Here is a 12,116-nt window from a genome sequence, read left to right as displayed (position 1 = left end):
TCCTGAAGTCCACAAAAATCTCTGTGGTGTTTGCACCAAGAGGCCAGCTGGCTCAAGTCGCTCCTGTAGTTTGACACATCGTTGTTGCTGATGAGGCCTACCACAGTCGTGTCATCTGCAAACTTGATGAAGAGGTTGAAGGTGTGTGATGGAGAGCAGTCGTGGGTTAGCAGAGTGAACAGAATGGGGCTCAGCACACATCCTTGGGGAGCCCCCTTGTTCAGGGTGATGGTGCTAGCTGAGTTACTGCCAACCCGTACTGCCTGTGGTCTTCCAGTCAGGAAGTCAAGTAGCCAGTTGCACAGTTATGTGTTCAGTCCCAGTGTGTCCAGTTTCTGAATGAGCTGTTGGGGGATGATTGTGTTGAATGCAGAACTGAAATCAATAAAAAGCATTCTGACATTGGTGTCTTTCATGTCCAGATGAGTAAGGGCTGAATGGAGAGCAGTGGAGAAAGCATCATCAGTCGAACGATTTGATCGATATGCAAACTGGTAGGGGTCCAAGGAGGGGGGGAGGGAAGACCTGATGTGTTGCATGACTAGCTGCTTGAAGCACTTCATGAGGATGGAGGTAAGTGCAACCGGGCGGTAGTCATTGAAACAGGAGGGTGATGACTTCTTTGGGACAGGGATTATAGTAGTGGCTTTGAAGCATACAGGGACCACAGCCTGACTCAGTGAGGTGTTGAAGATGTCAGAATACACCTCTGCAAGTTCGCCAGCACAGTCCTTCAGCACACAACCAGGTATGTTGTCAGGTCAATTACAAAAAAATTCCACAGTAAATTTTCTTCATCTTGAGGATATCAATAGTCTGTTATATTGTGTCTTTAGTGAGACTTTCAGATTTTTGAGACACTTTGAAAATAAAGAGATAATATTCGCGGAAGGAAGCTAAGTGTGTGGTTTTTCCACGGTATGGAAGTTGTGTTCGTATTCCGCCATCTAGCGGCGACAGAATGAAACTAGTGCAGCATTTAAGGTGAAAGAGAAAATCCAAATGAATCGATTGCTCATCCTTGGTATTCTGGATGTGTATCTGAATTTTTGTAACTCGTATTCTGGTATCTGAATTTCATCTACCGAATTTGAGAAATTTCGAAAAATATTGTTTGAATTTTTTTAAGCTTGATTGTTTTTATCTGAATTTATTAACCTTGAATAATAACAGTGAATGTGTTCTCGAAAATTCATGAGTTCTATTCTAGAGCAATTATATTCAGACGCATAATTTCAGTGCAAAGAAAAATTCAGTGCTACAAATTCAAAGGTGGTAATATTTCAGTCATTCAGAAGGATTTGATGTAAATTGTATATATATATATATTGTGTGCCTAAAAGGGGAATAGGTATTTCGGCAAATATAGCCATTTTATTTACATTCTTAGATGCTGTCAGGATCATGGGGCGGACTGACGGAGGCGGACACACTCGCTATAACACAAAACACTTTTATTTATACGAAAGATAACAAAACAAGGACCGACAGACTTGGATCACACGATGATAGGAAACGACACCAGAGAAAGCGAAACAAGGAACAGCAGAGACAGACTAGAGTGGGAAACATCACACGGGAAATGAACAGAAGAAACGAGTAATAGTAGAGACAGGCAGAGTAGACCAGACAATACGACATGGAAAACGAATGACCGACAAACAAGAAGTGACACATGGGAACTTAAATACATAACACAGACAAAGGACACCTGGAAAAGATAATGAAGGGGCAGGATTACAAATAACACTGACGAGGACACTGACGAGGAGGAGGAACAAAGGCGGGACTAGGGCAGAGACATGAACAACAACAAACAGAGCCATGTTCTGAGTGAGCACATGGTAGGGAAAACAGACACGACAGGACAAGGGCGTGACAGATGCAAAGAACCTTGTAACTCACTCACTCTTTCATGTTTAGCAAAATGCTTCACAAAGGGCACTATACAGTGCTTTACAGCAGTGAAACGATGCATCCCTATTTGACAAAGTCTTATCCGAGAACCATGACTAAACAATGTTTTAAACATATTCCTAACCATTTAATGTAATCGTTTTGTGAGGCAGATTCTGGTGGCACTAAACTCTTCATTCTGGTTCCCTACTGGCGTGTCTCATCCAACCACTCTGAATGAATATACATCTTAACCATTTAATCATGCAGAAATTCTAATAAACCTGTAACGTTATTCCATAAAAATACTTGGAAAAAATAAATGTTGCTTTATCATGACCACATAGGGAAATTTACCATTAGATTTGATTTATCCAAATAAGGCAATCACATACTGTATTATGATGCTATGGACTTTACTGCTACTCCAAATTCAACATCAAAAAGGAATGGACACATATTTGCATTGAGTAACTGGTAATCTCCATTACAAATTTAAATGGCACAGTAGAACACGACATTAGATTCATCCGACATGAACACAAACACAAAACAAATCATATAAAAGACTCCATATTTCCATCCAACAATAATAATAAATGGTAATAAGTAAGAAATTTTACATCTTTGCTTTCAACGGAATGTAACAGAACATTAAAAATATAACAGGATTTGGTTTAACAGTTTTTTAACAAAAAAATAAACGAGCGGTTGTATATAGAGTTATCTGTAGACAGGAATACATTTTAATAACCCTGACCACAGCATTCTTTATTTACACACTGTAGCAGAGGATGGATCCAGATCAAGAAATGAAAAATTAAGACTCTGACTCTCCATTGTCTTTTACATAAAAGAAGAAGACAGGACCTGCATTCCACAGAGTGTGCATGCTGAAAGACTACGCACCCCCCCACACACACAAACTCACGCACACACCTATATCTGATAGCCAGAAGGCTAAGCAGAACACTTTTCAGTGACTCCTAGGATGATACTAAGTGGTACCCCCAATTTTATGACTCCATTAAGCCTAAAAGATCAATCAGAGTCTTGGAGAAGCCCGGAACCCCCAGCTTTTTATCACCCTAAGCATCTGACTGTCGAACCTTATCTTATCCAAGATCGGCAGATGGCCCCAGGACTGACTAATGGTGACCTCTTTCAACCCGAGTTCAAACCAGACAAACAGCGTGGACCAACAGTGCCCCCAAGTTGACATTTGCGAAATCATATGCCACCCTAATCAATTTCTCTCTCTCCCTCTAACAGAATCATCTCGGGTGCATATGTTTCTGCTGGAATTAAGCATGTATTATGCAATGTGTTATTCCCAGGTGACTGTCTACTAACTAATCGAGTGATGTGAATTAATTTTTTAATCACGAAGAAAGATTCCTGTCTCAATTTAGAAGAATGTTAATTTATCTCTAATATCTAGAATAGTTGATAATATACTCGATATATATATATATATATATATATATATATATATATATATATATATATATGATAAAATTACTCCAGTATACTCATTATGCTACATTCATGTATGTATGAAGTATTAATTCATTGAGGTTCTATATTCGCCAAACCATAAGTGATCTTTTTCTTTCTCTGGAACTTGAGACGGTCACGTGGACTCCCCAAACCCAGGAACCAATCAGAGGACGGCGACCTCCCAAGTGGGCATGACCGCACCGCCTATGAAAAAGGAGTCGCTCTATGCTCTCTCTCTCTTACACTCTTGTTTTCTTGACGCTCTTGTCTCTTGTTTTTCTCTGATACTCTCTTTGTTTCTCACTACGCTGATGGAGCCGACTCTTCCAAAAGATTCTTAAAAGTAGTGTAGAGTAGTAACAGTGTTTGAGTTGGTTTTGTTTAATGGTAATTATCACTTATAATAATTATTATTATTACTGAATTAAATGACAAAGATAATACTTTATCAGAGATTGAAATACTGTCAACGCTAGGGATGAGTTCTCAGGATTTTCAGACTCTTAAGGAACAAACTCCACACACTGTATTATTTCAAATAATGGAAATACTTTATTAAAATGAATTATAATAGGTTGATAAACACAGCAAAATCATCAAAATCTCACGGAATCAACGCAGGTGAAACCAGTCTGAATTTAATAATTGACTAGGCTATATGACTTGTGAATAATGTGTTGCTAAATGATTTAATTAGTGTATAAACTTATCAAGAGACTTAATTCGGCATCAGCTTCTGAAAATGAGGAATTTGCTTACACTTAAGAGCAACTCATAATCGAGCCGATGGGTCCAGCAGATTTTCAATCTGTTCTTCCGGTGCTTGACTTGTCTCAGCTGGAGGTGGCTGGTTAGTGAGGGAATTCCCTCCAGGATGGGTCAGCCACTTTCAGCGTCCTTTAGACGGTGTGACGTCAGTCGGGGATTCCCTTCACAGAGAGCTGCTGGCCTGGCTGGCTCCCGGAGTGAGGGAGAGCGTTGCAAGGAAGCGTTCTGTTTCCTCCGATCTTCAGGAGCTATATATTCCGAATTAATTAGCTAATGCTAATTTTACGATTTTCACTCAATTTCAGCGGTGGCCCTTATTCTGGCCAAAATAAGTTTCACCTCCTTTGATCAGTTGTAAAATTAAACTTGGATTGGGTTACAAACAACGAGCACAAATGAAAAAAAATTACTGACAATTAATCGACCGTTTACTCTTTTAGTTTCTGCATTGCAATGCTAACTGACACAAGGCGTCCCCTGCTAGTTCGCATGAAGGTCTGTCTTCTTTCAAGAGTCTTTGGAAGAGTCGGCTTTGTCAGCAGAGAGAGAAAACAAAGAGCATAAAGAGCGTAAGAGAGAGTGTAAGAAAGAGTGAAAACAAGAGTGCAAGAAGCAAAAAGAAGAGGAGGGCGTAAGGAAACGCGACTCCTTATTCATACGTGGCGCGGCCAAGCCCATTTGGGAGGTCTCCTTCCTCTGATTGGTTCCTGGGATTGGGGAGTCCAATCCATATTGTGACCGTCTCCAATTCCAGAGAAAGGAAATATCATTTTCTGGGTGAATACATAACCTCAATGAATAAAAATACTTCATACATACTTGAGTAATACTGGAGTATTTTTTATCAAATATATATATAAATGAGAGGAAGAGGGGAAAAGAGATAGAAGAATCTAAGGTGTGAGTAGAAGGCTATAGTTGTTTGTTAACCAACACCCTTCTTGCCTTTGGTTCTATTGTTTATGACCTAACACAAACGTTAGTATCCCCTACAAGTCCAATGGGGGTGGTCTGATTTGGTTGCGGTGGACCCACTTGAGCTCAGCACTGCCCCGAACTTTGTTGATTTTGATCTGGTACACAACGGGGGACAGTTTGTCGGTGATCTCATAGGGACCTGACCATCGGGGTAGGAATTTGCAGGCCAGATTCCCCCGTTTTTCACGACCTTCCAACAGGTTGGACAAAGATGTAGTACCACACCTTGTCCCCTATTTGGAGTTCGTCATGGGATGCCTTGTGATCATAGTGCGCTTTGCGACCTTCTGCACTTTTTTCCAGTTTCTGCTGGGCAAATGCGAAAGTGGCTTTGAGGTGTTTCTGCAGATCCTCCATATACTGATGAGTGGTGTAGGCTACTGCTATGCTAGCTTCACCTGGCTGATATAACAGATGTAGAGGCAGAGTCATCTGTCTCCCTGTCATCAACTCAAAGGGTGAGACTCCGACCACATCATGTGGTGTCGCACGTATGGCCATCAGTACAAGGGGTAGCTTGACATCCCAGTCTCGCTGGTTTGCTACTACGTACTTTTTCAGTATGCTAACAACAGTTCGGTTGACTCGTTCTACCTGACCTGAGCTTTGCGGATGGTAGCTAATGTGAAGGCTGGCTTTTACTGGCTTTAATTGTGTCATCGGCCACCGAGACAATGGAACCTGTTGATTTAGTTTCCGATAGTCAATGGTCAGGCGCCATTTACCATTGGGTTTTATGACAGGCCATAATGGTGCAGAGTACGTGCTGTTGCTGGGTCGAATTATGCCCTTTTCCAGCAAGTCATCAATGATTTCTTGTACCGGTCCATAGGATGCCAACGGGATTTTGTATTGGCGGACAAACGTGGGTGGTGCTCCTGGACGAGTGGGAATGCGCACAGAGTGAATGTCAGTGAGACCACAGTCCGCTGAATCTTTGGCAAAAGATGTTTGGTATTTAAGAAGCATGTTACTCCCTCTGATATAATGATGACAGCACAGCTTTCCTTATTGTACTGATTAGGTTTATTCCTAAACGTAAGAACTGTAATATAAAATTGCACAAACAAATATACAATTATACACAAGTAACTCCAATATAAAGTAGTCCTTAATTTTAGAATATGACCATTTTAAACTTGTACAATGAAATGTTTCTTGCCTTGTAAACTATCACTGCTATTTATTCATTATGAATTAGTTCTTAGTGTCAATGTTGATTTTTAACTTCATTAAAACCACATAAATTTAATCCTTAGCTTTACACATAAACTTATAGCTAAATGCATACTAGCAACATTAGCAGCAATGCAATATTTCAACTTCACTTAAACACAAAATAACATTCAAACACAACACAAACCTCATTGGCTGCATTAAATAACAAAGGGAGTATATGGCTTGATCTAGAATGTTCCTTGACACGTGAAAACACTTATTTTAACCTTATTTAACACTTATTTTAACCTTGAAAATTACATAAGACAAACATTCTGCTACTGGTGTTATCCGTGCATATAATGTGTCCCCCCGGAGACCCTTGCCGACATATAGTTCCGCCTCAGTTCTTAATGTCTTTAAGGAGAATTAACCAAAAAATAAAATAAATTATAAACTGTCCAGGTAGGCAGTTACACTCCCACCAAATCTATGATTTGAAATCATGCAAATGAAAATATACTAAGCAGAAAACTAAACAAACGCTGGCTTCAGGTCTTGAACTCCCCATAGATAATCACCAGACTGCACCTTAAAGAAGATAAAGACAGAAAAAGAAACAGTCTTCAATCAGCTTCCAGTATCGTCACCGTTTTATGGATGGGCCTCTCAAGATAGACAGGTTTGGATACGCGCTTTCCCTTCTCATCAAGGTTGGAATCACCGATGCGCAACTTCAGTCTTCTCACTCTTCCATCCCTTCCTGCATATGCTTCGATGACCCTTGCCAACTTCCACTGATTATGTGGTATAGTATCGTCTTTCAGGAGAACAACATCATTGACCCTTGCGTCTCTGCGCTGTTTGATCCACTTCTGTCTTTGTTGGAGATTCAGGAGATACTCCTTCTTCCATCGACTCCAGAAGAGGTTGGCCAAGAGTTGGACACGACGCCATCTCTTGCGAAGGTAGAGATCTTCCTTGACAAACCTTCCAGGAGGTGGAGCGAGGATTGTTGATTTCATTGTTAAAATATGATTTGGGGTAAGGGGCTCTGGGCTGGATGAGTCATTAAGACAATCAGTGGTCAGAGGTCTGCTGTTGACAATTGCCATGACTTCATACAAGAATGTTCGCAGGGATGAGCAGTCAAGTTTTCTGGTTGACTGTTCCAGGATGGATGTCAAAACACTTCTGATGGTGCGAATTTGTCTTTCCCAGACTCCACCCATATGACTTGAGGCTGGGGTGTTCATGATGAACTCGCATCCAAGGTCCTTGAGCTCCTTCTGATCCATCTCTTTCAGTGCTTCAGCAAACTCACGTCTAGCTCCAACAAAGTTTGTCCCTTGATCACATCTTATCTGGCATACCATTCCACGTATGGCGATGAATGAACGCAGAGCATTGATGAAGGCATCCGTGGTCAAGTCGTCGAGCATCTCAATGTGCACTGCTCTGGAACACATACAGGTAAGTAACAGCCCATAGCGTTTTAGCTCCATTCTTCTTTCTTTAATATAAAATGGTCCAAAACAATCCATCCCGCAGTAGGTGAATGGAGGGGTGGTTTCCATCCTGTCCTCTGGGAGATCTGCCATCCTTTGCTGTTCTAGACTTCTTCGGAACTTCCTGCATGTGGTGCACTTGTAGATTTGAGACGATACTGCTTTGCTGCAGCCTAACATCCATATGCCATTGGATCGGAGCGCATTCATGGTCATTCCACGTCCCTGATGGAGAACTCTCTCATGAAAGTGCTTGACGAGTAATGCTGACACATGACTGTCCTTTGGAAGGACGGCTGGATGTTTAACGTGCGGATGTAGGGCAGCATGAGTTAAGCGGCCTCCTATTCTCAGAACGCCTTGGTCATCAAGAAATGGACTTAATTTGTATAGCTTGTTGGCCTTGTTCTTGACTTGTATCTCCTTGTGGTGCCGAAGGCACTCTATCTCCTTTGAAAATGTTGCTTCTTGAACCATCTTGATAATAGTCAACTCTGCTTCTCTCCTTTCCTCTAGACTGCTGACTTCATAGGATATTGGCTGGAGACCCTTGATTTCCTTCACATGGCGCCTGAGTCTGGCGATAGCCTTTACCATTCTGGACCAGTCAGAGAATTTGTGCAGGTGATCCAACAAGGACTTTGTCTCCTTTGCCTGAACATCATGGACCTGCACCTTCTTGAGTTCTGGATCACTAATTGAGATATCTCCCAATTTTACTTCTCCACTTGGTAGCTCCTTCTGCCACAGAAACCTTGAGCCGGTAAACCAGTCAGAGGATACAAGCTGCTTTACTGTGAGACCTCTTGAGGCATAATCTGCTGGATTTTCATTGGAAGCCACATACTTCCATTGTGTGGATTCTGTGCTTTGCTTGATGTGTTCCACACGATTTGCTACAAACACATGAAATCTTCTGGCTTCATTATTGATGTACCCCAGGACAACCATGGAATCAGTCCAGAAGAATTCTTGTAAACACTTTACTTCCAGTTCTTTCTTGAGCATATCACTGGTACGGACGGCTACCACGGCTGCTGACAGCTCAAGCCTTGGTATGGTGGTGACTTTGGTAGGGGCGACTCTTGCCTTTCCCATCACTAAGGAACAGTGAACTTCACCTGATTCACTGACTGCTCTGAGGTATGAACATACACCATAGCCTGACACACTGGCATCAGAGAAATGATGAAGCTCATAGTGCTGTGCCTTGAAGCTTGATGGAACATAGCATCTTGGAATCTTAACATTAGCCAAGTTTGGTAGATCTTGGAGCCAATGCTCCCACTGAGGTCGCAGATCATCAGGTAAAGTTTCATCCCAACTGAGCTTGCCCCAACACATTTGCTGTAGAATCAACTTTCCAAGTAAAATGAAAGGCGCTACGAATCCAAGAGGATCATAGACTGAAGCAACTGTTGCCAACACACCTCTACGGGTAAGTGGTTTCTCTTTGATAACCACTCTGAACTGGAACTCATCAGAAGCCATTCTTCCTTGGGAATGGTTGCGAGGACTTCCTTGCTATTAGAGACAAACTTGTGCAGTCGTAGTCTGCCTGTGCTGCAAAGCTCTCTTGCTTCTTTCACCAACTGAATTGCTTGACTTGTAGATGTTACACTTAACAAGCCGTCGTAAACATAAAAGTTCCGCTGTATGAACTTGATGGTGTCATTACTGAAGCGTTCCTGTCCTTCAGCTGCAATGTGCTTGAGTCCATAGTTGGCACAGCCAGGTGATGAAGCTGCACCGAAGAGATGGACCCTCATTCGATAGGTGGAAGGTTGGACTTCAAGATTTCCGCTCTCCCACCAAAGGAATCGAAGGTAATCTTGATCTTCTGCCTTCATGTGGAACTGGTGAAACATGCGCTCTATGTCACACATGATTGCAATCTGGCCTCTTCTGAAGCGAAACAGAACTCCCACCATGGTGTTTGTCAGCTCTGGACCAGTCAGGAGATGGTCGTTCAAGGACGTCCCTTTGAACTTGGCAGAGCAATCAAAGACAACGTGTATTTTCCCCAGCTTTTGTGGATGATACACCCCATGATGCGGGATGTACCACACTGGAGTTTTGTGGATGTCTTCTTCTGGGACCTTTTCTGCATCTCCACGAGTTATGATCTCATTCATGAAAGTCTTGTAGTCTTTATTATACTGCTCATCTCTTCTCAGCCTTTTTTCTAGACACTTGAGACGGTGGATGGCGCACATCTTGTTATCAGGTAAGTTGGGTCTGTCTTTCTTGAATGGCAGTGGCATTTCATAATGTCCATCACTCTTACGTATGATGCCCTCTTTCAATTTTGATAAAAATCTGAGATCTTCTTGAGAGATGTGGCTAGTTTCAGAAGCTCTTTCAGCAAAGTCAGATTCCAGCACCTTAATGACATCTGCAGGTAAAATGACTTCCTTGATCTGTGTTCTACAGACATAATACACTTCACTTGTGAGATCTGAAGAGGACTGAAGACCTGGCATCACTTTCTTCACTATGACTTGGTGGCTTACTCCAATTGCATCTCCATAATCAAGGCATGGATTACCATAGCTGACCACACTCCACCCCAAGTCTGTTCTCTGAGCAAAGGGTTGACTTTCTTCACCAGGCACCACTTGTCTTGGTACAAGGGCTTGAGGACAATTGTAGCCGATTAGCAGGCCAACATCACAGCTTTGCTGAGGAGCAATCTCATCTGCAATGTGTTCAAGATGAGACCATACCTTCGCCGTCTCTGGTGTGGGAATATGGTTCCTGTTTGCAGGTATAAACTCTCTGGAGTAGGTCACTGGAAGAGGGATTATCTTGTCTGAGTAGAACCCTCTTACCTGTAAACCAGTCAGTTTCTGGCAGGACACGACTGTGTTTCTTGAAGCCAGTGTGGAGAGTCTTAGCTGAACTGGTTCACTCCTTGTATTGAGCACCCTTGCAGTCTCTTCAAGTATAAAGGTTGTGTCACTCTGTGTATCAAGTAGTGCATACACAAGAACTTCACGATTTGGCTCAGCTGTGGCAGAGACCCACACTGGAATTATTGTGGATGTATGGGTGCCTCTGCTATTCTGGGTGACTCTATGAGATGTTGCTTCACGTGATGTGCTTGTTGCTTGATCTTGTGGCTGATCTAGCTTCCCATCATTTGACTTGTCATGGTATCTAGCTCCATCAGTCTTTGCTTGCATCCTTTCTTCCTTGGTGCAATCATCATGGAGGCAAGTTGGATGTCTTTTTCCACAGGTCTTGCAGATATTCCTGTCTCTGCAATTCTTGGAACGATGGCCCCACTTCAAACAGCCGAAACACAATCTTTTCTCTTGAACAAACTTGACTCGTTCTGTGACTGTCTTCCTTATGAACTTACGACACTCTGGTAGACTGTGGCCTAACTTCTCACAGAAGACACAGCTTGTGGCCTTGGCGTTCTCGTCTGAGCTTGTTATTAAAGCCTTTGCTCTAGGACTTCTGTTCCTTATAACCTTGCCCTTTTCTTCTTCACTTGGTTTCAGTGCATGGAGAGATGTTATTGGATTGCAAGCAATTTTGGCTTCACGTGTTAGGAACTTGACAAACTGGCTGAAGCTGGGAAACCTTTGGGTTTCTTCTTCTATTTCTACCACTTTCCTGTTCCATCTTGAAGTCAACCAGTCTGGAAGTTTAGCAAGTAATTTCAAGTTCTCGTTGCAGTCATTAAGCACTTCAAGACCCTTGATTTGAGACATTGCGGCCTCACAACTGCAAAGGAAGTCAACAAATTCTTGAAGTTCCAGACTGCCCTTGGCACTTATTTTCGGCCATGCTTCAATCTTGTCTCTGAAGGCTTTAGTGATGAGGAACGGATTGCCATATCGCTCCTCTAGAATGCGCCATGCTGCAAGATAGGCTGACTCTGTACCTAGTAGGAAGTAGCCTTCTATGGCCTTCCTTGCAGATCCCCCCACATACTTGCGTAAATAATATATCTTTTCTTCAATTGGTATGTTCTTCCTATCAATGAGGGTCTGAAAGGAAACCTTCCAGTCATTGTATCTGAGTGGGTCACCGCTGAATATCGTCGGTTCAGGTACAGGAATACGGCTGGCACTAATGGATTCTGTGAGTGCTCTGACAAGAGCTACTGTGTTGTCTTCAGCTGGATTTGTTACAGCTTGTGGTGGTGAGTAATACTGTGGTGGGCTTCCTTCCTGCTTGATTTCCCTTTTAACCTTCACAGGAACAGGTTGATGGAGCAGCTCATTTATTTCATCATCTGAACATCGACTCTGTTTAGATGTTTGACATGAGCATTTGCTTTGTTCATATACTTGC

The sequence above is a fragment of the Hoplias malabaricus genome, chromosome Y (genome assembly GCF_029633855.1).
Source record: "Hoplias malabaricus isolate fHopMal1 chromosome Y, fHopMal1.hap1, whole genome shotgun sequence".
Taxonomy (NCBI): domain Eukaryota; kingdom Metazoa; phylum Chordata; class Actinopteri; order Characiformes; family Erythrinidae; genus Hoplias; species Hoplias malabaricus.
The sequence above is the reverse complement of the archived record's forward strand: the minus strand, read 5'-3'. Positions refer to the sequence as shown.